The sequence below is a fragment of the Phasianus colchicus genome, chromosome 2, assembly GCF_987193195.1.
Source record: "Phasianus colchicus chromosome 2, bPhaCol1.hap1.1, whole genome shotgun sequence".
NCBI lineage: Eukaryota > Metazoa > Chordata > Aves > Galliformes > Phasianidae > Phasianus > Phasianus colchicus.
In genome coordinates, this window is record NC_143437.1 from 97,307,669 (window position 1) to 97,335,450 (window position 27,782).

Here is a 27,782-nt window from a genome sequence, read left to right on the forward strand (position 1 = left end):
AATGCTAAATCATGGCCTGAAGCAGGGATTGAGCACCTGGTGGGAAGACAGGGCCAACCCAGGGAAGCTCAGGTGCAAGCAATGCACCTGAGTGACTGGAAAGGGTGGAGCCAGGATCCACCCCTTTCCAGACCTCATTTAAAGATATTTCTTGCTAGAGATTCCTGTCTACCTGAGGCCAATTCAGAAGTAAGTAGCTCTTTTCCTTCATTTCTGTGTCTGTAGCTGCTGTGTTCGGGTTCATTCTCATTTGCTGTAGCCATCCTGCTATTATCATCTAATTATAGCATTACACCCTTGTAACATTTTTCCATGGCCAAGTATGAGGACAAAACAATATCAGACTTTGTTCATATTAAATTTGTTGAAGTTGTCTTTCTCCTTCTGGGCATTCCCATGTGCTTTCCTACACAGATACAACACTGTTCATCAGCAGTGCTGCCATTGACAGAGGTTGGCTTCTTGATCTTGGGACAGATTCTTTAGTATGGCCTGTTGTGAAAAGGCTAGGGGAAATGATTTCAAACTAAAAGAGGGGAGATTTAAACTGGGTATAGGGAAAGAGTTTTTTTATGATGAGTGTAGTGAAGCACTGGAACAAGAAGTGGTAGATGCTCTATCCCTAAAGGCATTCAAGATCAGGCTGGAGCAGACCCTGAGTAACCTGATCTAGCTGTAAATGTCCCTGTTCATTGAAGGGGTTTGGACTAGATGATCTTTAAAGGTCCCTTCCAACTCAATGAATTCTATGATTCTGTGACCTAATGAGAATGTTGTAGACCTCACAAAGGGACACAAGCAGAGCGCAGGACATGTAGTCAGGCATAGAGGTGAGCTGAAAGATTTGGGGCTTAATTTGAAGTTCTGATGACTGTGGTTCACTTCTTTGTCCTTTACAAGTAACTCTTGAGCTGGATGTCCTTGTTCCAGTATCATTCTAGTCCTACCCCTATCACTTTACTAACTATCACTCAAATGAGACTCAAAAGCGTCTCATTTAGAGATTCTTAATCTGATTGCTCTTCCTTTCCTCAATCTCTTTTTCCCTCAGGAAGTCTTTATCAACTCTCATTTTTTGGTTTTATTCCTCTACAGATCAATCAATCTCACCCCATTCCTCATGCACTTCTGAGAATGGTTTCTCTGCACATGTGTAGTTCCACCTCTTCCCTCAGTGTGGCCATGCCATCTGCTTGGACCTATACCTCACCTCTCCGCACCTAGGCCGTAAGTACAATTCCTCTGTGTTTACCAAATTGCTGGGTCTTTGCCCTGTTTCAGTCCAACTTTCTATTCCTTTATTGATATATAGACCTAGTTTTCTCCTTCAGAAATTCCACATTTTCCTATACACTTCTTCCTCACAGCCTTTGATCTACCTTTTGTTCTTCCCTGGAGGAGGCAGGCAGCTCCCTCCTGTCTGTGATGCTTGGCTTTAGCAGTGAATGAACTAGGACTGCAAGAGAGCGGCTCCCTGGAGCAACATCCAGTGTGCTTAAAGCCTAAGCTATATAGGGACAACCACTGCAGAGGAAAACTAGACTTCTTTCTTCTAGCCCTATGCTGCAGAATAACTTTAAATTATTATTTTATTTTCTGAGTGACTGTAAGCAAATACAGTTCAGTCACGTATAGAGCTTGCAAGGAGGTGGGACATGCTTAGTGAAGAGACACTGCCTGGGGAGTTCAGCTATTAAACTCCCTCAAGTCTTTATGAGGTATGTGTAAACTACTACTTGTCAGTAGCTTGTGCATTTTTGGGATCTGTATGTATTTCACAGGAAAAAGTGAATAAACAAGGTTTATTTTTAACTGAAGTTCAACTCTTCCTCCACACGGTTCCTGGAAAACACAGGACTCCTCAGCTATGCAGCTAATCTTTTTTAACATTATTTAGCTGTAGTTTCTCTTTCTTAATCCACTTTGTTTGTGAAAAGTTCTTGGCTACTTTTAGAGATAAGGTAGCATGGGGCAGATGACAAGTGTGAAACCTCAGCCCTCAACACTTAAAGTTTCTTGAAGCTGTAAATGTGACTGCATGAAAAGAAACGTCAGAAAGCCTTAGCTGGGATGAAAATAAAGTATTTCCAAGATGAAGTACAAATGGAGCTGCTTTGTGTCCATGTTTTACTTAGCCAAATATTTTCTTTGGTGTCAATTAGATCATCTCTAGCCTTTATACTCAAGGATCATACAGGCACATAGACACAAAGCAAATGCCTTATCTTTCAGTATCTCATTTTCTTAGTAGTTTGATGTAGATATCCTTTTTCTCCTCTCCTTTTTGAGGAATAACTACCTTGAAGGGAATGGAGAAAGTGAATAATGTCTTAGAATCATAAAACCATTGAATTTAGGTTGGAAGGAACCTCAAAAATCACTTAGTTACAACTCCTCTGTTGGGGCAGGGAAATCTGCTAAGCCAGGTTGCCCAAAGCCTCATCCAACCTGGCCTTGAACACCTCCATGGATGGGCAACTTGTTCCAATACCTCATCACCCTCATCATGAAAATTTTCTGCCTTATATCCAATATGTTGGAACACACTGGATTCACCAGGCTGTAGCAGTGGATCATAGCCTCTAAAAGGCAAGTCCTGGCCTTGTGCATTCCTGCAGAGGAGTGGGACTGCCTCTCCAGCACGTGTGGCTGAGTGCTAGGAAGCCACAAGCAGGGCCATTTGTATTCACTTTGGATGTGAAGTTTGTCTGCATGGAGGGGTGTGGAAGATCTTGCAGCTCTACTGCTGAGTAATTTTTGTTATGGAAACTTGTTTTTAATGCGTTCCATACGAATCCTCAGAAAAGGAACCACTTGAGAAGTATATCATAATTCTAAGTCTAGATAAACAACCCAATAAAGAATGGAAAATATGTATTTTGTCAGAAGGCACCACTAAAAAATGTTCACATATGGCAATGATTTCCTCAGTATTTGACAAAGGATTGGCCCAGGAGTCGTCCTCTGTAGATACAGATCAGATTTATCACTGTGGTAATGTCACCTGACTCGTAGAATGTTTAGGCTGTGAGTCAGCACAGCAATGGAGTTTTCCAGCATGTACAGTATTTAACTTGTCCTTTTCCACTATCTGGCTCTGATTTTGTTTTTAACATTATTGAGAAGTGATTCTTCCTAGTTAAGGTTACAAATGAGTTTGTCATAGAAGTTTGCTTTGGCTTCTCTCTGTGAGCTGTCCCGCCTCACCTCTGCCTCAGGATCTCAGAGCTGGTAACCCAAGCTGAGAACAAGAGAATGCTGCATCTTTCCACAATGTGAGGTTAGCAGTAGGAAGGTTTATGGTGATCAGAGAATGAAAGGATTCCCATGGCAGAAAAAGAAATCCTCCCTACTTTGCTGCTTTCTTAACCATCTTCATGAAATGAGCAGAGAAATGCTTAATTTCTGTGAGATCTTTTAGGTATTTCCTTATCATCCGGGAAAAATAGGCCCTGTTTTATTCATCACAATTTGAGGACACAGTGGCTAGAATAAAGAAGAAAACAAGAAAAACATGTCATCATTAGCCCTATGTGATGAGCAGACTCTGGATTTGAGTACTCTGTGTTTTTGGGGCAATTATGTAGATAAAGAATTTTAAGATCTTGGTGAAGACTATGTGCCTTATAATACGTGACCCAGACAAATAAAAAGTGAGCCTGGGGCCACTGAAGCTGTAGACCCCTCTGTTGTGCTGATGTGCCCCTATGTGTGCAGTGCCTCTCTGTACCCATCACAGCCCCTGCTTGGAGCAGCACCCAGACCCCACAAAGAAAAGCCACTTCTGTCTGAAGCCCTGGGATGCCTCAGTGCTGAGGAAGGTCTGGATTTTAAAAAAATCTTAAATATTTCTTGATTATTTTGTTTTAGTTTATGTTTCTTTTCAGCTTGCACTGTCACTAGTATGGGATCTGGGAAGGCAGTTCTTTTGTGAAGTACCTGTTCTTAAACAAAAACTTTATAGGAACTGTGGGAGCCTAATAGGATGTAAATTACGCTCTGTGTGCCATGCACTGAGTGTTGTGGCACATAGATATCTTTTTACTGGAGTTATCCCTGGACTCTTCTCTATGAGAAACAATGCAGAGCATCAAAACTCAGTTCAGTGCTCAAATACTTTAGATTTAGTTCAGCATATCGTCTGGAGTTGCGAAGTTGGCTCTCATGGCCTGGGGTCACTCTATCAGTGCAGCCCTCCCATACACCCACAGCACTTCCTCTGTTAATCCATTGGACGTGGGACATGTCTTGCTTACTGGACATGCAGTCCACATGCTTAAAACTGTGCATAAAACTGCAGAGAAATAGGGATGAAAGAACCTCAAAAAATCATATGTTGCATCTCCCAGGCCAGACTAGGTCAGCGATGTGTTTGACTCTCGTGATTTGTCAGGAGGCATTCAAGGCCAGGTTCTGGGCAGCCTGGTCTGGTGGTTGGTGACCCTGCACATAGCAGGGGGGTTGAAACTGGATTACCGTGGTCCTTTTCAACGCAGGCCTCACAGCCTCTATGATTCTATGCCTCACAGCATTCCCAGGTGATCTGTTACACCAGGCTCACTGTGTATTCGTTGTTTCTTCCTTGTACTGTCATTTAAGCTCATTATGCTTTTTCCTTATCTGTTCTCGAAAACAGAGAACAGAATATTCTTTCTCTCTGTAGCTTTTTAAATTATTATTATTTGAAATTATTTGAACACTGTTCTGAGGCTCCTCACTATTTTCTAGTCTATGTTTCTCTTATTTTTGCTGGTAACCCATGTGGATCTGACACACCCAGACTTGTACCGGTGAGGTCTGAAGTAAGTTTGATGAAAAAGCTTGGTTAAAAAGAAAATAACAGGGCAACACCATTATGACAGAAGCAGCTGCATGCTACTGAACCAGAAGAATGCATTTTTGTGTGTGGTTGACTGACTCATCCCAGATGTAGATTTGGGAGGAAATGGTAGGTTCTAAGTACCCAGATCTTATCTGGAAAGGAAAAAGATGGGGTGGTGTAAATCTTGGATTTGAACCAGTTAGCTGATTGGAACAAGCTGGTTACCTGTACTCTGTTTTGAAGAAAAACTAGGGTATCCTATAGGTACTTCTCAGAAATGGGAAGTGGATACATAAGTCAGCTTTAGAGCTGAAGCCAGTATAACTGAAACTACACAACAAAACATGCCACCTGAAGGCATGTCACTGGTTTAAAATAGTAAGCTCTAGAAATGAGGAAGCACTATTAACTATTTTTACTGGCATTTGGTTTATTAGCCTGCAGAGGGTAACATGTTAGAACGTTTCCAAGCGTTCTCCTGGAAGCTTCTGTGAAAGACTGAAAACTGAGATACTTGGCTAATCACTTGGCTCTAGAAATAGAGACTTTGGGAAAGCACCAAATGTTGTAATTACATTACTAAAATAGGTGTCATAACATTTTGCTTCTTTTTTGTGTGAAAATGAAAGAGCTGCAGTTGTTGATGAGTTCTTGGATAAGAAAAAGGTGACTCACATTGGAGCTCATACAGCCATCTCAAACATCAAGCTTGATTCATTCCCTTCTTGTCACTGTGAGATATTTCAGAGTGTTGTCACAATTGTTTGACAAGAAGAGAATTCAGATAGGGTCACATTGCAACTCCCTATGCCATACATAGAGGGCCCAGGGGCACCTTAAAGATTTAAGACGCTGGGGCAGGAGAATACGACCTTAGCTGACATATCAGATGGAAATAGACCATCTGAGGTAAGTTCAAGCTTATCATTCTCTTTTACCAAGTTCATTGTGAGATGTGGGAACCATCAATACTTATTATGCAAAACAGTCAATAATGCTTAGGGAGAATTTGTGGGCATATGCACTGACATAAGAGATTGCTGTAGCTCTAACTCTAAAATATGTTTTGCTTTCTATTGATTAGAATTTTGAGGAGGGAGAAATATTTAAACTCAAGATAGAGCTACAATTATGTGTGATGGATCTCAATGTAATTCAAATATTTACTTAATGCATGGTAATTTAAACGAATTAGACATTAGTCTACAATTGCAATCAAAATGTGTTTTCCCTAAGACTTTAGCTGTTCTAATGATTCTTTTAGTGTAAAGAAAAGCCTGCTGCTTGATTGAAATATGTCCAAAAGGCATCACAGCTGACAGGAACTTGAATTGGTCTTCAGCATTCATTTCTGAGAGCAGAGGCAACATAATCTGACAGCAGATGTTAAGCAGGCAGCATTTTTCTTTTGCTCCTAAGAGCAGCTGACAAGGATCTGTAGCTCAATTTAAAGCAAACAAACAAACAAAACTGCCACCAACAAAGTTGTTCAATTAAAACTGTCTCCTCCTTGGACAGAAGCACCATTTAAATAACAGCAGGGGTAATTAACAGGTTCTAATTATCTGTAAAAGAGAGTAGTTCATGGTTCTTGGTGGTTTTTTTTTTTGCCTGATTCTAATATTTCCAAACTCTGTTCTGATTTTCTTGATTTAACATTCTCTTTTACTGTAGCAAACTGATCTACATTTCCTTAAGCTAAGGAACCCTGAGAACGTTTTTGCCTTTTAGGCAGGAATATGCGATCCTTATTTACTTCAGAGCCTCCTGAACTTTTCTTGGAGATTGAATATAAATCTTACTTATCTCTTAGTTGTCCAATGACTTCTTATTTATCCTCTGTAAAACATCTCATCTTTTAGAGGAGAGATTAAAACCTTTTACCCCCATACTGCTTTCCTCAATAACCAGAGCACCCTATGGCTTAGTGGTTAGAGCTTTCAAATCTTAGCAGAGGATACATTTTCACCTTAAAGGAATATAAGCATCTGCACCAAGGTGTCTACTTCTGGAAGAGTCTAAACTCTACTGATAGCCATTGGCAAGAGGAGCTTAAAGATCAATTTAGATGACAAGCTACTATCTCTTATGTGAGTTAAATAATTCTGCTGTACTGCTGTACTAAGAAGCCCTCCACTGTCTGCTAAGGGAGGTTAGATACCTCTAGCATTCATCATCTAGCACTTATCTTGCCTTTTTTTGTGTGTTCTACCTTTTGAATAGTATCTCATTTGGGAGGTTCCAATCTGTCTGTCAGCCTGCTGGGGATGCTATAGCAGAAACATCCACATGGGTTTGGCAGATATGATACAGAACCTATGAGAAAACCACACTTTTGAAGGAGCAGTGGCAGAAGACCAGGTAGATAGCACTGTATATCTTTGAGCAAATGCATTGAGCATGTAGGATGGGATTTAGTTGCCAAGGCTCATTGTTGTTTGAGGCACTACTTGCCATTTTAGGAATTCTTGGGGATCACAGATGTGATGAAGAATTTGTGGTATGCCTGTGTTTTCTGGAGCAGCAGCTATATGTTTAAGTTACACTCAGATTTCTAAAGCATTACCAGATTTATGTTCAGGAAATAGATTCCTAGCTTGAGAGCAGTTGAGTCCCAGTGTTATCCGTACATGGAGAAGAGAGAATTGTATTCAAGTGTCCCAGGTGAATGTAGTTGCAGAAATAATCAGTAAAAGGGCTGAAGCTTTTTGTCTGCTGCTTTGCTTTCTAACATATAGTTGGCATAAGTTTTTAACAACCTGCCATGAACCCAGAACATAGAAACTCAGGAAGACATAATATATGTCCTCAGCATATCCTACGGAAATAGCTGAGGTGGCTTCTGTTGAGAGAGAACTTCCAGTAGATCCTTTTCTTAAACATGATCTCTTCATGGCAGTTGTGAAGAACACAGGAATTTGAACACTGGGCCAATGCTGAGGGTTATGAAAAGTGAAAGTTTTGTTTGTTTATTCACTGCTTTGGATGTATCTTGATCTTTCTGGTGTCCCAAGCACAGGCACAGAATCTGCCCTAATCCAGGTGATCTTGCATTGGAAATGGCTGTTAGGCCCTTTGTTGTAGGACAGACTAAACATAAGATGTGAACCATGCTGAGCTTGCGTATGAAATGCAGTATACTTCTAGGAATAGAAGAGAGTTCAAAACCAGTTTCTGAGTCTGTAATCAACAGTGATGCTGATTTCATTTATCGTACATTAAATGTCTCATTCTGGTTAATGTTTCATTATTATAAAGATGGGACCCTCAGTATCTTTTGATCTTCTGTAGAGACTTCATTAGCAATAAGCTCATTAGTCAGGAACCGATTAAGTAACAATGATTAGAGGGAATAGGAAGCTTTCCTTATGCTTCTCTTAAATGTGAAGGCACTGAGCTTTTGACTCTGTACTTCTGATGTGGCCTCTTTATTCTTGGGCCTGGTTTAATACTTCTGGAAATTTAATTTTCTCTTGCGGCAGAAAATAAATCAATCCTTTCCTCACCTAAAGGTATTTGAAAAGCTTTTTTTAATTGTAATTGAAATTTTTCTTAAGAAAAATCCAACATTGTAAGTGATTTATACAAATTTCTCCCAGACTTTTGGCTAGCTTTAAATTATAAAACAGTTAAACTGGTTTATGTTTTAAAATCATGAAATCACTTACATTTTCTCCTGTTTCTAGGGAAAAGAACAATGCTTTGTTGTAGCTCTCCCTACAGCTTCTCAAAATGTCTGCACTTCCTTGTCCCTTCTGCTGCTATAAATGACTGCCCAAGTCTCTGAGCAGTACTGAACCATGGCCAGGGCACTTAATGACTCTCGGTGCTAGAAATCTTCCTTTGTGCATTGGATGTAATAATGACAGAGCACAGAGTAGCCAGGGGGAGTACATGCTGTGGTCTGCAAAATCCTTCAGTTATGGGTTTATGCTTCTGTCCTCAGTGATGCCTTTAGGCTCAGCTCCCATACGGGTTCCTGCTGGAGCACCAGAACATTACTTTTCCTCTTAGCCAAGTCTGTGCCTTAGAGCCACAATTTACAGTCCATAATGCCTCTACTTTGGTAATGGAATGACCCAGATGTGTTAAATATTATCATTTTTACTGTAGAGTACATGACCATACGTATGAACTCTAAAAATCATCTCAATTTTGTAGTTACACATCGTGCATTTGTTGGCAATTTCTACATGCTAAAATAATTGTCTATATAAAAATGTTGATGGCCATAATGATCAATAGCCTTCCAGTGAGCTATTCATTAAAATGTCTTGCTTCATTACTCTATTACATGTCTTCAGGAAGCTTCACAAAAAACCTCCTAAACAAGGGTTACACCCAAGCCAGACAAAGCCTGTTTAAAATATATGGCTTGGAGTACATCCTCAGTGCAATTTATGGATGATATTCATGCTTCATTTAGTTCTATATTTTGTTTTCCAGCAGCTTCTAATGAACATATTAAGGATTTAACTGTTTCCTTTCCAAAAAAGAACGATTACAAGATAAAAAAACATTATCATTCACAAAATAAACAACTTTCAGGCTGGCCTTCTTCATTTTTAAGGAGATAATGTCAAGCTGCTTTCTTAACAGCATTAATGTTGTCAAAGTAAAGAGATAAATCTGTAGCATTTCTACTTTCTCTGTAATGTAGAGAAAAATATTAATTTACCAAATTTGCTTGGCAGGAGGGTATCAGCAATTATTGTCGTGATTGCAAGTTGCAGTTATGAAATTCTGATTCAAATTTCAATCTGAAAAAGCAGGGCTCTCCTATTGTTCTACGTCCTTTTGTTTGACTGGAGAGACAGTACTGCCCAATGGTTTAATCCATTATTAGTAATGATAAAGTTGCATAAGCTTGAGTTTAGTGTATAGTGCACATATGAAGAATGAAATACCTTCCCCTATCAATAATAACCAGCTTTACTCCTCAAATGAGCAGTGAATATTGTCAGCCCTCATTCAGTTGGCAAGTCCACACAAACCAGACAGAAATGTATCTATCTTAAGTGTATTCATGTGTGGAAATGAAGAGTCTTCTCCTTTTGATATTATCTACCTAAAAAAAATATTTAGCATCATCAGCAATAACAAAATATTCTTCTTCTACTCTAATGATCATAATGGACATTTGATGGAGAAGCCTAATTCAGTACTTTCAGGAATACAATCACATCTGCTAAATGACTAATTACCCCTGTCCTCAGTCTTTTATTCTTCAAATGTACATCTAGAAATATCTGTGGTTAGATCTTCAAATGAAATGTAAGAAAATGCCCAAAGTATCTGTGAAAGCTACCAGTAGCTCTTCAATATTTTTATTTAGATTAACTGACTGGTGAAAATCTGGTTTAGGGCATATCAGGCCACTGTAAGGATATATGAAAGATGTGAGGGGAAAAAGAAGGAAACAACAGAAGTCTCCGCTAATTAAGGCTTGTTTTAAGTAATATTCTTAAATAAAATGTCAATAGTAATGTTTCTGAGCCTAAGGTTACACATGAGTTCATACGTCTGATTGAATCAGGACTTTAAGTTTATATTCACAGGACTAAACTTTTTTTCCCCACAAAGATTCTGTACTGAAGTAAATAACCACTCAAACTGATATTCTCTGCAGTCTCCTTATGAATGCCAAACTTACGGGTATTAAGAAGTCGCCCTACTCCTAAATGATATACAAAGCAAATGCCATCGAAACTACTAGTGGGAAAGCACCTAATTGTATTTGTTGTTATGCAATCTGCCTCTGTGGCTTGCATGCATGGTTTTCTAAGAACTAATCTCTCTGTACCCAGAATGAGATGACCATCTGATACTAATTATTGTTTAACTTAGGTAAATGGATCTTACAAGCTCAGATTCCATTGCTGTGCAAGCACAGATGCTACTACTCAAAAACAGTGCAGACAGTGACGGAATAATTTTCAGAATGTTCTTCTTTGGCTAGGAAAATGCTTTTTTTGTTTGTTTTTATTCTGTTCACATCTATCATCACAGTAAAAATGATGTGGCTAAAGAAATATACCTACCCATTTGACTTCTGTGGTCTAATGTTTGACCAAGACTACTTGGCTAATTCTGATAGTAAGGGATTCCCATCTTGTCTCTCAGGAAAGAACGATTTATTTAGTTGTTGTGATGAGATGAGGCTAGATGCACATTATCTGGCATAGACATAGGAAAATTAATATGAAAGCAAGAGAATTATAACTCAAATCTGGAAACTGAAAAACCACACAAGCACTTGGAGAGGCAAAACAGTCAGTATCCCATGATTTAGCACATTTCAAATCATACTCAGACCTTCTTGCTACTGGAGAACACTTTCCCTAACATAAATTCCACTTGAATATGTTTCTAACCTAGGCCTGCAGTTGATAATCGTATGGATTAAATATGCTCCTAGTTTTCTCCCTGGTTCAGTTATTTGGAATTTTTTCCTTTTGGAAAATCTCACCTGCATAAAATCATTGACTTCAACTTGAATTTCATGCAATTTCCCACTTCCAGTTCTCTGGCCAAATTATTTTTTCATCACTACACATGAGAGACATAATGGATTTATGCCCTTGTTCAAGTCCACGTTACTATTGACCAAAGCCACAAAATTAATCTTCCCCAGGAATCCAGCTTCCTGCTGTGCTCCTTAACTGAGGAGATGGGAATGATAAAACCACAATAAATTCCTAACTTAATTTTAATTCTATTTATTGGATCCAGTCTCCTGTTCACAAATCGGCGAAATCAGGACTTTCAAGAACACTTCAACAACAGCCCATTAATAAAAACAGAATAAGGATGTGAAGGAGGCAAAGGCTGTAGGAGAAGAGGTAGTGATAGTAAAAGAGAGATTCTGCCTGAAGTTCTGATATGCTTTTTGAAATTAGAGACATAATCTCACTCTTTAGGGATAGGCTATAAAGCACATAGTTCAGCAGATTATCAGAAATATTCTATACAGGAGAGATGCTAAGGAGAAAAGTACTGTTCAAGGTGCATTTTTTCTTTGGAAAGAAGTTGGCTATTGGTACTAGGCAGAAATGTCTGAATAAATGATTAGCACCAGCATATTTCACTAGTATTAAATTGGCAAATCATTATATGGAGTTATTTGTATATTTCTATCTCTACTATTATGGATAGGTCTTCCTGGAAAAAGTTTCTGTTTTTCTTAGTGCTACTTTTTTAAGAAGGGGAAAGGCGAGTCATTTGGCACCTTAACCTTTTCCAAATACATGGACAGCTCAGCCTTCCCAGTCAACTAGGGAGATAGAGGAGGAGCAGAAGAAGGGAAAGTTATGAGGCAGAAAATGGAAAGTTGGTAAGGGGTGGAAAAAATGACTTAGCTGATGGAGAGGAAGAGAAAGAAAAGCATTTCTCTGAAAAAGAGAGAAAGCAAAAGGTTTTAAATAATCTGATGTTAAAGTATTTTATTATAATTTTTGTAAGGTATTCAGATACCATGGTGACGAGTGTAGCTGAAATATCTAAGCACTCTGGGATAGAATGTATTTGAACAAAAAGGATAATTAAAATAGTGCTTGCTTAGATGAGGGATAATGTCTCAGTTCCTATGCAAATGAGCTTAGTTAAAGGATCAGATCACTTGCCTTTTTATGAAAATGAATATTGAAAGTTTGATGAGAAACTCGGGAGAGCAACATTCTGGAAGTCAAAGCAAATGCAATCTCTATATGCAAATGAAATCAATTAATTTTAGCAGCCATGTATGAGTGCAAATGAGAAAATCAATGATTTTCAAAATCTAGTAATTTGATAGCCATTAGTCTCATTAGACTTTCTTTTTAAAGCTTAATTATTCAAAAATACAACCCTGCTGAAGTGTGGTTTAGAGAGGACACATTCTGAAATTAATTACAGATAGAGCGAAGATGCAGTACATGGCTTTGTAGACAGAAAGGTGTCTTTCTGGATTTGGGATTTTATTTTGATAAAAAGCCCACCAAAACTCTGCAGATCACCTAAATGAATACATAGAAGCATATGAGTAGTCACATGAAAGACCATAGAGGATGTCTTGTTTGTATCTCATATGAATCTAGCTCTTGATTTTTAGAGATATGCACACAGATCTAGGGGTATGCATCCCCCTGTCATTTTCCATAGCTCATGCCTGGATGAAGCGTCCAAGCTGAACATAGGGAGAGGGACTTTCCACAGAGAGCCTGACAAACAGCATGCCACACAGGGTTGTGACCCCTTAGCACTGGTTTGCAATGGACTAGCCCTTCCTGAACTGTCTCTGGGAGAAGAGTTTCTGCCCATCATCTTTAAAACAGCCTCCTGGCTGCAGCACATACTCAGAAAATGGTGTGCTGAAATTTGAGTTCTTTGCCAATATGGAGGATATGTAAGTGGATCATGAATATAAAAATAGCTTTGTGAGCTATAAAGGCATCTCTTGACCTGAAAAGCACAGATAGGACTCACAAGATAGGACTCACAAATTGCATGGATTAATCTATAAAAAATAAAAGGCATAATATTCTCTTTTCTGAGCATCAGGACTTTGAGTGACTTAGCTGAGTTTCTGCTTTTGAACTCAGTTATTGTCTGACACAGGCAGACAAGCTTCATCCAGTCTGGATGTTGGGAGTGGGTGCTGGCCTTTGCTAACCCCAAAACTGTGCAGCTTCCCAATTGGGACTTGTTTGGAAGAATTCTAACTCAGTTCAATGGCCATTTTACTAAGGGCCATTCTCAAAACTTATCAGCATAGACAGCATGTTCATACCCTTGGGACACACCATGGCACAGTTTCATTTACTAGCGTTAAATATCTTTACTAAAAAAGTTATTTCAAAACATTTTTCCTTCCCTTCCACTCCTTGGAGGAGATCTGCTCCTCATGTCTCTCCTTCTCTCCTCACCTCTCACCTCCTGTTCAACATAATCAAGATGTAAGGAAGATGTTCTTTCAGAGGGCCAATTAAACACAGCAGGGCACCTGCTGAGATGAGGAGCTGCAGTGAGAGAATTTAAATCAAGCTGCAGATTCTGAGAGGTGATCTCTATACCATCACTGGAATATTTGTTTACAGTGGTAAGGGATTCAGGCACCAAGGAAAGACAATGCTTATTCTGCAGCATTGCTTGAGCCAGAAATGCGGGGGGGCGGAAAAAAAGTTAAATCATTGCTTGCAAGTCACAAATGTGGCTGAAAAATTTATACTAAGCCCTCCTAGGTGACCAGCAAATGAAGAACAAAAGAAAGAGGCACAGCCAGGTAAATGACAATATTAGCATACACTTATGTGATACATGATTTTAATGGTTTTGGATTGAAGGGGATTTAAAGAATAATTCTCCTTTAGGAAAGGTGGCTACTTCTTAGTAGTGGCTTTACCACCTCGTCGCTGTACTCTGCTTGGCAGAGAGGTTCTTCAGGCACTGCTCCACAGAAGGAAGAGCCACTTAAGAAAGGGAGGAATCAGCACAACTCAATGGATTGCAGACTGATCCTCATTTCAAACATACCCCAAAGGATAAGTCTGAGCCATGAACAGCCCTTTGGCAGGTGGTTAGCACTGAGTGATCCTGTATGTCTCATGGTGCTGTCACAGTGCCCCATCCCCTGCTGCCCATGAGGCCCGTGGTCAAAGATCCCACTGTAATCTGCCAATGGCATTAGGGTGGAAGCAGAAGCCATGTAACAGTGCTGCAGGATGGGTTAGGATAGATAACTTGCCCAGATGTTTCTGCAGCTTGCAGCTAGGTAAAACTGTTCTTATTTTCCCAGTAACATGATGTTATGTTGCCAGGTGAGCTAGCCAGGTGAAAGCACCTCATGATTGAGTTAGCATCTCAATTCAAACTCATTTGACTCTGCCTAACTGCAAATGGTTGCTGGATATCATATGGCCCGGATCACCCATTTCTCCATGATGCAACTGAGACACTGGCTTTCTTAGACAAGAGAAAACAAAATTGGAGCAAAATCCCTTTTCCTGTTTTTTTATGATGCTTGAAGAGTTAACAGCACTGGAATGTATTTTCAGAGCAAGAGATGACCTAGAGCTCCACATCTAGGTGTCGTAGCAGGACATCTTTGATGAGCCACAACAGAGAGCTTTGCAAAGATCCTAAAGATCAAACATGTGCCCCTGTTAGTGCCCTACCTGGCAGAGGAGGTTGGTAATCTTCCTCTTTCCATAGCTCTGGCCTTAATGAATGATTAAACTTAGTGCTTCATGGTAAGTGGTACTGGAATTTATATGGGTTCAAGTGCCCGAGTTTGACTTCTCTTCTTCTCCATTTGGAAGCAGGGCTTAAGATAGGCTTATAAAACTTGATGGAAGGCAGCTGTGACTAATTCTTGGCTGCAGCTATGGGGAAGAAAGAGGGGAGGCATAAAGGGCAAAAAGGGTTCTCTTGATCACTTAGGCTGTCTGCTGAGCCTGTGGAGGCCAGACAAAATGACTGCATGGCCCATGTGGACTAGGTCTATGGAAACCTTGGGTATGTGGCTTGATATTATATAAACTAATAATATAGGTAGTAAAATTAAATAATATGATTTCATTCTGCAAATAATTTGGGGCCATAGTTTACAGGAAAGACAAAACACAAAGGAAAATTGTATTGCATGATATAATTCTTTATGAGTTTCTTGTAATTTAATATGATATAAAATTCATATTAATAGGTGCCATTTTTATGGAGAAATTTATAGTCAAAATATGGCAACTTCTTTGTTCTGAGGTCTACGTGGAGAAAATTAAATTTGACCATTTATCTCCTTTAAAAAAAATATTGTATGGATATTTTTGGGAGAGACTTTGAATTGTTTAAACTTGAGAGTTTTTATATTATGTTTTTTTTATTGCCACTTTGTACATGATAAACTTTTCTGTGGCATCAGTAAAAAAATATAGGAGCTGTCCATGGGCCAAAATTACATCTGTACTTTTTCATTTGCATCAGCTGAAGAATGTGTAGCCTAGAGACACAATTAAAGCTAGGCTGGCCTCTTCTCCAAATTAGCGGCCTCCTATGCATAGATTTATATGCCATATATAAAGGGCCAAATTAGTCCCACTTGCCTCACGCTTTTCATGAAAGCTTAAAGAACTAACTCCACAACAGTGGCTGTTTGTATAGATACAATTTTCCATGGCTGAACTGGTATTTACCTACAGAGAGATATTTCTATTAAACATTCAGTATAAGATGTTGGGACTTAAACACCCGAATATATATTTATTAGTGACATTATATCAAGATTAAATTCCTTTTCTAAGGCAGAAAATCTAGATGTAAAGGCTGCTGCCATTTTCATTCTCTGGTTGACACTGTAAAAGCCCTACACTGTAACTGCATACAGATGTTGGAAGTCTTCTGCTTGAGCCACTGTCTTCAACACAGTTCCTCAAAAGTAAAAACACAGTTTCAATCTCCAACCTAAAGGGACAGTCCCAAGTCATGAACAAATGCATGAGGAGTTGTGTATGTGGAGACTGTTGGGAATGAGACAAGGGAGGTTTAGGTTAGATATTAGGAGGAAGTTTTTCACAGAGGGTGATGACGCACAGGAACAGATTGCCCAAGGAGGCTGTGGATGCCCCATCCCTGCAGGCATCCAAGGCCAGGCTGGATGTGGCTCTGGGCAGCCTGGTCTGGTGGTTGGCAACCCTGCACATAGCAGGGGGGTTGAAACTGATTGATCATTATGGTCATTTTCAACCCAGGCCATTCTGTGATTCTATGAGTCTATGAATATTGTTGACTGGAAGAATAAGGGATTATTTCCATTAAAGGTGTTGCTACCCTTGGCTACCCTGCTATGGTAATGGCAAATATGAAGTTGGAGAATGTCTTTGGCCATTAGATAAAGCTGGAATCAAGTGAGCATGTTTCTGAACATCAGCAAAACAGAACATGCAAGTTTATAGAGGAAAGTGGGAGTTAGGAAATTCCTAACATATGCAGTGCAACAAATTTTGTTCTTTCCCTCTATCGCACATCGTCTCTGAGACAGAATTCATGTCTGCCTATGGTTGGAGAAGGCTAGGTAATACTGGAAAGAAATGGTGTGTATATCCAGGTTGTGTGCTTTTACATATATGGTAGGAAACACAGACTTTCCCCCTATTCATATAAGAATGCAAACACAATGTTTTGACGTAACCGTGAGGTACACTCTTTAGATCTCATATTATTGAAGATAATTTAGAAACTATTTAGAAATAAATGTAAATGAGACAACAAATGTTTCCATTTTATCTTCTCTCTTTAAAAGAAAGTAACATAGATTATGTGTTTTACATGGTATTAGCATATAAAAATTATACCAAAGAAGAAAAACATTTTTGTCAACCTTTAAAATGATTTAATGAAGGACTATAGATATTAAAAGTCTTTGTTCATTATTATTTGTTTGTTTATTACAGGGTGCAACTAGATAGTGGAGCTATTGTTTAGAGCCTCTACTAAATATTTCCATGCCTTAAAGCCTGGATATTTTTTCCAGGAGAACATCATTTATGACTTGCTGACTTTCTGACTACGCAATAGTGGGATAATTGCAACATATGATGAGTGCTTTTCATCCTTAGTGACTGACAGGCACACAATCTAAAGTTAGATTTTGGCTTGATAATATCTCTGTGTTTATATATCCATGTATAGCATTTTTCTTTATCTTGTCATTTAAATGTTTTTACAAAGGAACAATAATTTGAAGACCATTTTCAGGTTTTAAACCCCATGGCTTTTAAAGCTCCTTTAAGCACCACACACCAGTAGAACACAGTACTGTGTCTGAGACACTGAGAACTTCACAATATGAAACTGGAAAAACAGAAGTAAACTCAGGAGGACAGTTAGAAAAGAAGAAAGTACAAGAAAGAGTAAAGAGATGGAAATGAGGGTTATTTCTGTTAGGTCCATCATCTAGAACAGGTCTCATGAACTCAGAGAGAAAACGGCAAAAATCCTCCCCCCAAAATCCATAGGAAGACATGAACATTTTTTTTATGTTGTAACATCCATGCCCTTTGCCATTAAAATTAAATGGCTTTCTCTCTATGGGGAGAAAGGTAGTTATATGATCAAATCTCTGCCTTATGCTCTTGTTTTCTTCCATCGTAAGTTCCATCATATATTTATTCACTAAACTCATTAGAATTGCAACGGTAATCAAAAAGAGGAAATGGTCTCCATCTATCATCTTGCTTCTAACAAGAAGGGGTAACAGACCATTTTAGTTACAGTGCATTAATGCTCATTACTGCTCTAATGAAGATTTGTGTTGCTTTTCCAAGATCTTTCAAGCTAATCTTCAATTTCCTCCTAGCTCTCAAAGAAACACCAGTTCTCACGTGGCTTCAGCCCAATGAAGCAAACAAAGAGGTATTAGTTGACCATCATAGAACACAGTTTCATAAATATAGGAAATTAATATGGAAAACACAAAGAAGCATCTAGTTATTTAATTACCATAGCCAAATCCCGTGAATTGGGTAAACACTGATGGAGTCGATCTTTGTGTTCAGCACATGCATCACTACTGCTTAGTGTGGGGCTAACATTATACTACGTCTTACACTATCACCACAAATTTACATACAAGTAGTAGTGGTATAGTTGGTAGTAAATGATCACAGCACATCCTACCTGGTCTACATTTTTACACAACTGGATCAGTATCTTTTCAAAAGCACAATCATTATTTACAATGGAGGGCTCAGGCTGCAAAAAGTAATTCACAGTGCTTTCACCTGGCAACTTTTCTGTATGAGTCACATGCCATTATAGAAGCCCAAAGCAAACACAGCTCACAGTGAATTCTGCTTGGGAACCAGTTTTCTGCTGGGATATGTTTGTGGTGTTTGTCAGGTCCTTGTAGGATTAAGTTCCAAATGGGAGCCAGCCACATACATACAGGGACTATGGCACATCACAAAAAGAGAGGTATGCCACAAAACCTGCTTTTCCAGCACCATTCATGCTGTCTCTGGGCTTGACATGTTTGACAAGCAGATATGTGACTGAACTTTTGCTTAATAATAGGGACGCTAGCACTTGTCCTCTGTAAACTATGGATTCAGGTTTTCACTGTTTTTGCTTTCACTGGAACCAAGTGTTAGCTTGAACTGGACACCTGTTTAAATACCTTGCTATATCAGACCTCAAATGTCTGTGTCTCTCAAGGCGTGATGAGGAGTTAGTTTCCTGAGCTTTGTATTAAGGATCTGCTGGAACACGTTCATCCTTAGTAAGTGACATTTGGACACAAAGAATTTGAAAGAAAGGAAGTACCTTAGTGGGCTTTGGAACATTTAAATGCATCCTAAGGAAAGACCAACTTGAGTGCTGTTTGAAGAGCTTTAATTTTGTTGGCAGGGCTACTGGGAACTAAAAAGCCCTTTACACTTGGAAACAAGCTTGCCAAACCATTTCCTTTGCGTATCTTGTTCTGCAGAAGTAACAGAATATTCCATTCCTGCATATTTTAATAATGCCAAGGGAAAAGGTGTATGCAGAATCGAGGAAAGCAGCTTTCTGATCAAGCTGTTGCTGTCTGTTTCCATAGTTTATGCGTAATAGTGGTGACAAACAATTCCTTCTTCTTGTGGAAAGGATATCTGTCACAAAGTTCTGCTGCTCTCTGCAAGAATGACCTTTTTACGGGTAGCAGCTTGGCAGGTGTTTGTTTTTGTTTTTAGATACATGGCTTGCAAAAGTTAAAATGGGCTCTAGGGATTTGAGTATCGTTCCATTTTGCATCTGCTTTCATCAGCGCGGCTCCATTGCCTTGATTCATGTTGATGTGAGTGAAAGGAAAATTAGGCTCCGAGTTTCCATTTTTACGATGCAGGAAAACTAACATTATTATAAAGAGAAGAAGTTCAAGGATACTGTTGAGTATGTCAGTATGGAGATATAGATCACTGTCTTGGATTACATATAGCAGTCATTTCTGTGCCCAGTAGTAGGTATTTGAGGAATAAAGGCCTTAATTGTGAACAGCTGTTTCTACATACTTAATAAAGTGTGCTTGGCCAGTTCAAGCTCTATAAAGTGCTAAGCATAGTTTTATAAAACACACGCGGGGGCCATGCACATTTTTCAGAGTGCATCAGCCATTCTGACTTTTAAGTCCTGTCTATCCTTTTATTTCAGAGACAGATCTCTAAAATTTTTTAATTTTTTTTTTTTTTTTTTTTTCATAGTGTAATTGAAGTCTGGATGATTCTTTAACAATTGCAAAAATTCCAACATTGCAACTCTTAGGCAAAAGGAGCACTAAGTCATTATTAGTGGTGTCATCAATCTAAAGTATTCTGTTTTGTGATGTTAAAAGAAGGAAAGGATAGTGGCTTTCAACCTGGTTGCTTTTCTGTTTGTCATTTTGTCATGAGTAATATCTGCACCCCAGGCAAGGTAATAGAGAGCAGGAATTAATAGAGTCTATTTAATTGGCAATGTTAGAGTGGAAACTTAGAGCCCAGATATGACCCATAGCTATTTGATCCAGCCTTCAATGGAGATCAGCTCCAATCCTGCAGCATAGATGCATAGGCTTCTTGGTTTCCAGATGAGTCTCTTTGATGCCATAGGCCAAAATTGCAAGCTCACACACAGTTCTGAACCACCTTTTGAATCTCAAATGGTTCCAAAGAGCAGGATCTGTTCTTTAATTTCCTTAAGAGGCCAAGGACTACTGGGTCTGAGTTTCAGCAGGTGCTGTGAACCTGCAAACTGCTGAAGTTGGGGAGCTCCACAATGCATTAAGCAATCATGGTAAGACAGATGGATGAGAGCAGGCAGTTTCAAGGAACAAGTTGTACTACAATTTTTCGAGGCTTTTTGATGATTGCTGTGATTTAGTAAAGGTCTAACTGTATTAGACTAGCACAAATCTCAGCAATAGGTGTAATACCAGGAATTTACACCTGTTGAATTGTATGCCATGTAGAAAGGACCTTCCCCAAAGTTTCTGTATCACTATCTGAAATGTATGAACATTAGTTTTGAAAATATTTCTGTATTTTACATGGCTGCGCAGTATTCTGCAAATTAGCACCACATTTGTACAAGTAAAACTAAATCCAAATTAAAAATCAACCAAACATCATGGTCAAAATGAAGGTCAAAGGAGTTTTAAACAGTCCATAAATCTCTTCCTTCCACTGCCCAGTTTCCATGCTTCTGTTTTCTCAGCTGGCCTTTCAGCCCTGAAGGAGAAAAATCTTGAACATCCAACATAAATAATTGAATAAACAAAGTAAAAAAGTTGATTTTTATTATCATCTATTTATTTTTTTAATTAAAGCTCCTGTTTCACTTGCATCTTGTTCAGTGCTTATGCAGAAAATACTAAATTAACACGAATATTTCCAAGTACAAATGGTAGATAATAGTGAATAACAATTACCTGTTGACATTTTCCTAAGTACTCAATTACATGACACTTTGCTCTCAATTAAATTTACTTTAGTCTTTTTTGATGTAATTTATTGTGTTTATTTTCAGTGACGGGGAAAAAAAGATCCCTGCATTTCCTCCTCTTGATTCCCTCCTGCAGGCTGTCAACAGCCTCGACTTTTCAGACCTCCTACCTCGCACGGCCAAAGGACTCGCAGGAGTCACGCGTCTCCCGAGAGGACCTGGCACTAGAGGGCGATGCCGACATGCGCTTCTGCCGGTGTCTCCACAATTCGTTAGCAAAAGCAGAGGAATCAGATGTTAATGATGAAGTTTGTGAAATAAGGGTGTGTTACTTCTCTACCACCCCCATTACCTCTATACATTCTCTTTCGATTCTGTTTATTGAGCTGTGGGCTCCTAATTCCTATGATAGTTCTCCGCATTCCTGACTTCCCTTTACCATCACCTTCTGCCCTTCAGAGTTGATGCTTTTTGCATGCGACCTGAAACCTACACCCAACTCGTGGACAAACACAGCCTCATCAGTAGTCTTCCTCTTTTCCTCCTCTTTGCTTTGCTTCTGCCTCTGTTCTTTCTCTGATCTGCTTCATTTCCCAACCATCTGTCTGTCCATTCTGCCCCTTCCTCAAGGAATCTCTCCCATCCTGTATCCTGTTCGTGGCCTGTAATAAAAAAATGCATAAGCTGTATGGATAAAAAATTAAGAGGGTATTTAATCATCTGTGCTGGTACTTAGGGCACTGAAAAAAGAGGGCTGGGTCCTAGTCTTGTCCCTGACTTATCCACTGATGTGATGTTACAGAAATAATTCACAAATAGGCACTACTAGCTAGGCTTTCTTGTAGTCTGATTAAGAGTTGCAAACACTAAGTTTCAGTATTTGTGCAGCCTTTTCAGGAGGAGTGCAGAGTATCCTTACCTGGTTCAGCAATGTTCTAAGGAGCCAGTAAAGGCATCTTGGCCTTTGGCTGAGAATGGCTGAGGTCTGCACCTCTCACTGCCTGAGAGCTCCAGATGCATGATACTGAATGGGATTCCAGGACATCACTGCGGTTGTCACCTTCTGAACTGAGTTGAGGGTTCTGAGCTCAGAAGAAGGCATTAGAGGGTGACAGAGCATTGGAACAGGCTGCCCAGAGCGCTTGCATAGTCTACCTCTCTGGAGATATTCAACACCCAACTGGGTGCTTTCCTGTGTAACCTATTGCAGGGAACCTGCTTAAGCTAGGGGACTGGACTTGATGATCTCCAGAGATCCCACCCAATCCCTATGATTCTGTGATACCCTTTGTGGACCTTCCTCATCCATTAGCTCAGAGGTGGACTGTATTCCACTGGACAGCATCATTCACTGCTGTGTGCCAGGCAGACAGAAGAGGCTTCACTGCTGTGAAGGTAGCTGCAGGAATTGTGTCTGCCAGCTTTGTGTCAGTGACTGAAGTTGGGAAGGGGTACCCCTGGTGCTGCTGGATGTGCTCTGCAGCCAGCAGGCTCTTCCCTTTGAAGGTGTCAGTGTTTCTTCTTCACATCCCTTCAGAAATGTTGGGAACTGTGCTGCTGACCAGATTACAGTGTGTGGGTATAGTCATGAGTTTAGCTGCTCTCAAGGAAAATTTCTTCCTGGAGCTCACATCTTGGGGAACAATAGCTGCTATTCAGTCACCAGCTTCAATCCAAACTGTTTTTATTGTTCTCCCTTTGCTTCTTAGACCTAGGACCTAGTTTTGGATATATTTATTAGAACAGTTACTTGATCACTTTTTTCTCCTAACATCAGATTCAGATTTATTCCAGGGAAAGGCAGTGTGTCCAGAGGTCTGTCAGCCCTGCTGCACAGTCTTCTTTTATTAGCAAATATACCAGACATCCCCCCCAGCTGACTGGCCATACATTGCCTTTATGCTCATAGCTTTCTTTGCAAGGGCATTTGAAAGAATTTTTGAGGGAAAAATTGTATAACAAGAAGAGAGGAGGAAAAGTCCACCCTAAATTGTCGTAATTTTTCTAGAGGAGCATACTGAAAATCACAGTGACAGCAATGGGTCCTGCAAATGGGTGATTCACCTTCACTTTGTTCTTCATAACCACATACAATACAGAGTCATTTCATTCATTCTTTTTATGACCCCTGGCATGAGCCCTTAAAAGTTGCTAGGAAAATGGCACAGTGCTCCCAAGCTCAATGAAACTGTGGTGCAGACAGTTCTCGGAAGTATCCATTTTTATGTTATTAAGGTGACAAATATTCCCTCCCCTTCCAAAAAAAGCAATCTCTCTCTTCATTACTGTGAGATGTGATTCGAACAGTATTTCCCTGGAAATGACATGATGACAGTATGTTGTCTGATTGAGAATGAGAAAGTGTTATACAGACTTGCATTCAAATTCATTATCAGGCAGTGAGACTGATGACTCAGAGCTAGAAAAAAATGAAACAACCAAAGATCGTGTCTCAGTCAGTGCTCATAACAAACTTGAATTCCCATTTGCACAGCTCATCTACATGGGAATTACATTGCATGCTTAGAATCAATTTGCATATGCTGTTTCTACTCAGTCACACAACAAATAATGTATTAGGAGTGCATTTCAATGCGATGTATTACCATACAGCTTGAAATTCTGTCTTCTGTCAGTGTACTTTTCAGAGAGTGTGTGCATGCATGTGTGCATGTTCTTGCTTGGTCTTTCCCTCAGTGTTCCTGCTATAGCAAGGAGGTCTTCTACCCTCGGGGCCAGATTAAAGAGAGTTCCGTTTGAGAATCAAGGAGTCTGGTAAATTTAGTGGATAGATAGGCATATTTTAAGTGAAGATTTAATTTTTTTTCTCTGGCAATGGGGAATTATCTAATATGCAAGCAGATTTCAGAATCTGGGCCAGAGCCCCTGCCAAGACAGCCTCACGTGGTCTCCATCTGGCTCCATCATCCAACGAATTCAGACCCTTCATTAACTGCACCACTATGACCTCAGAGTCAATCAGCTTGAGTGGACCTGCTTTCTGACAATGTAGTGCTTTTGCTGTGATGATTCACTAGTCCTGCAGCTTGCTAAATACCCAAGAACCCCAGAATGTTCTGCATCATTAGTTGATTTTTTTGGATCACTGGAAATAAAAGCAAAAAATTACAAAAATATATTTACTACATTTTCAATGATCTGAAAAGTAGAGCTCTCTTCCCTCCCTATTACACCTAACCCAGTAACTAAAAATCAAGTTCTGAGGTTAAACCAACAAAACAGCCTTTGTCTTACCATAGTGTTTGTTGGGAAATTAGACTTTACAAATTCACTCAGGTAATATCTGCCTGCAGGTAAGGTCACACAACAAAAGATAATTCCTGAACCTAAGGGCATCACTTCTTCAAATTTTATCAAGGAAACCAGCAATAATCAAGGGTTAATTTTCATTTATCGTTAACTGTCTGGAACAGAGTATAGTTTACTTATTGTGTGTGTCAACCAGTTCCCTACTGTAATGTTGTCTCATTACTTGTATTCTTTTCACAAAGCAAGTGGTAGGTTATCACTTCATTACATGGTGCTTGATTCTGGAACAAGAGGAATTAGCCTTAAACATCATCCCAGAGGTAAGGAAACGCAGAATTAAGTTATGTCACGTAATACTTGGCTGCACAAATTGCACAATATACAATAGGAAAATAACCTGAAGAGAGACTACAAGAAAGCTGGGGAGGAACTTTGCAAGGGCATGTAGTGACAGGATGAGGGGAAACGGTTTTAAACTGGAAGAGGACAGATTTAGATATTAGGAAGAAATCTTTGCTGTGAGGGTAGTGAGACACTGGAAGTAGGTGATCTTAAAAATCTCTTCCAACCCAAACCATTCTATAGTTCTATGATTCTATGAATCTTCAGAAGGAGGAAATACGTGGATAAAAGGCTTAAAAATATCAGATGATATACACTAATTGTAGAGTCCACGTTCTCCTCTTTTCTTCTGGTGTACTGGTTTACATGGAATTTTGATATCACAGTAGCACGTGGTATACCTGAATTTTAGGGTCAAATTCTTTTTTTAAGCATGTGCAGGGTTAGCAGGAATAAGTCAAGAATTATGCATATTAAATCTAACTGATCTAAATCTAACTGGTTTTAATGCATTAAAACAAACTTACATGAGAAATGGCCTGTTGATTGCATATGTAATATTTTCTTTCCCACAGACTGAAGCATATGGGGTTTAACAGCTACACTAGCAACAACACATCCATACTGCACATATGGCACAATGATGTGAGCAGCACAGAGCTAGGACACCATCAAGGAAGATGAAGAGTGGTTTCATTTAATCATGAACACATAAAGACATGAACAGCAGGACTGAAATATAAAATGTTTGGGTAGAAACTTCTGTGGGAAGGCTGTATCTTTGCTAGTCCTCACTACACTGAACAGAGAATGAGGAGAAAAAACACTTGGGCTTTCTGGGGATGCTGACCTCCTGCTCTTGTAAGACTGGAGAAAAAAAAACTACAAAAGAGAATGCAAAGCAAGATCATCTCTGAACACATTACAATTGCTGCTTTACCTAGATGCTGAATTCAGGCCTGCAGTTTTGCAATGTGCAATTTGTTCTCCCACAGTAACATTTGTTACTAAGTAAGAGATCATGTTTGGAAGAATGAATGTTTTTGAATGGGAAATGGGCAAGAAAATTCCTCTAGCTCCAGAACTGAATCAGAAAGAAGTGATATAGACTTTCTGCAGAAACAGAAAGGTACTTTGCAGAAAGAGAGCACCTAATTACCAGATTTACTTCTAATGTATTGAGCAGATTTAGGGAAATCATGCAGTGTGAAATTTCAGCTGATTCTGCTCTCTTGTCCTATGCAAGAGCAAGATCTTCAAATGAAGCCATTCAAAACTTATTTCAAATGTAATAAAAAGTGGTTATTCTTTATCCAGAATAGTTCTGGATGTTTAAAATGTGCATATGTGTAAGGAAAATAAGTGAAATAAATTGTTGTTTTGCCAGTGTCTCCTTTGCAGCTGATGGAATGTAATGTACTGGGTATCCTTAAAAAGTGCTTGTCACTTTTCTAAGTGACACAAAATGTACTTGTACTGAGTTATTTAAATTTTCTTGCCCAGCCAGGCTTCTCTGTGCAAAGGAAAATGATGTGTTTTATTTAAAGGGGTCCAGAAAAGTTCTTGGAAGACTGATAATTTACAACAGAAATTTCAAGTTTTCTCCAATTTTATCTCAGAAAACAGAGGGTTGTCAGCATAAAGGTGGTTAAGGTCAGTCCATACTGGTTCGTCACCAAATGTTTGTTTACCTGCTCATAGAAGAAGGAAATTATGTTTGCTGGTTTTGGCAAGTCATGCCACTTTAGAACAGGTTTTACTCTCCTTCTAGAAGTTCACTCCATCCCTAATGAGTTATTAATCAGAAATTAGTGGACTAGTATAAGTCTGTGGGAGATGAGATGAAGATCTGTGGAGACACCTTTCATCCCATTTTCCTTCTTTTATGGGGCCTCAGCTTCTTTTATAACAGTACACTATTTAATAGCCACTGCTGCTTTAGCCTGTAAGTTCAAAAGACCTATAAATTTCTTGACTCTGCTTATCTGTCATGGAGCAGGAGTGCTACAATAAAATATGGTAATAAATTAATGATCAATAATAGCTGACAAGGTTCCTTCTTGATCTGCCCTGTGAGACAGCCTGAGCAGCTGGGCCATGGGAGGGTTTGTGCTTCGTGTCAGGGGATTATAAGGCAAAGCTGATGCTTCTGGTCCTACACTGTTACTGCAGAGAAATTTTTCATGGCACAAACTGTTATTTCACAGCTTAACTTCTCAGTAGCCAAACTCAAATGAGAAACCTTAGAGAGGTGAGAACTCTTATTTTTTTTTCTTTTTGTTGTGGGTTGTTAACTTTGGAACTTGGTTACAACTGCTTGAGCACCAAAACTATTCATAGCTGCCACTATTACTGTAACTGACATGACTTTTAGTCAATCTGCAGCCAATTAATAGGTTTTTATGAGTGATGGGGTGTGTTTCCTTAGGAGGAAATGAAAAGACATTTCAGCACGTTCTCTTTTAATCTTCCCCAGATGTAGAATAGGTTAATGATTTCTGTTTATCTTCCAGCTTCCAACTATCTTCTGTTTTGTGTATGGACACAGAAAATGTCCACTCCTGATCATGGTCGACATTTGGAATTTGATGTTTTCTGGAGTGAATTAAAGGCTCTGGTTGTACGCTAAAGAAAGAGCAACTTGTATTACTTGCCTACCTGCTTCCTCCTCCCAGGGCTGTCTCAAGGTCTGCTAAGGATGCTGGGAATTGTTGACAGTATAATATTCCAGAAATAGAATGAATACCCAACACTTCTTTGCATATATTAACTACAATCAGTCTGTCTGTATCACTGATACATCTAATAACTTCATATTAAGTGTTTCATATACAGTAACATGGCAAATATCTGTCACATATATTTATTTCCTCTTTGTTTGATTTGTTTTGGACTCACCATATTCTAATCTTTACTAAATAAA

At 39.2% G+C, this 27,782-nt stretch overlaps 1 long non-coding RNA gene across 3 annotated transcripts; it reads left to right on the forward strand.

The window, feature by feature from the left end:
- The first annotated feature begins 772 nt into the window (after positions 1 to 772).
- LOC116240795 (uncharacterized) lies at positions 773 to 27,782 on the forward strand. 3 transcript variants are annotated; one of them, XR_004169406.2, is made up of 5 exons: positions 773 to 830; positions 1,096 to 1,227; positions 21,332 to 21,570; positions 24,760 to 24,837; positions 25,435 to 27,782. It is a non-coding gene; the product is annotated as an uncharacterized LOC116240795 (long non-coding RNA). The 3 variants fall into 3 exon arrangements; XR_004169405.2 differs by lacking the exon at positions 24,760 to 24,837; XR_004169404.2 differs by lacking the exons at positions 24,760 to 24,837; positions 25,435 to 27,782 and having other exon boundaries at positions 21,332 to 21,959.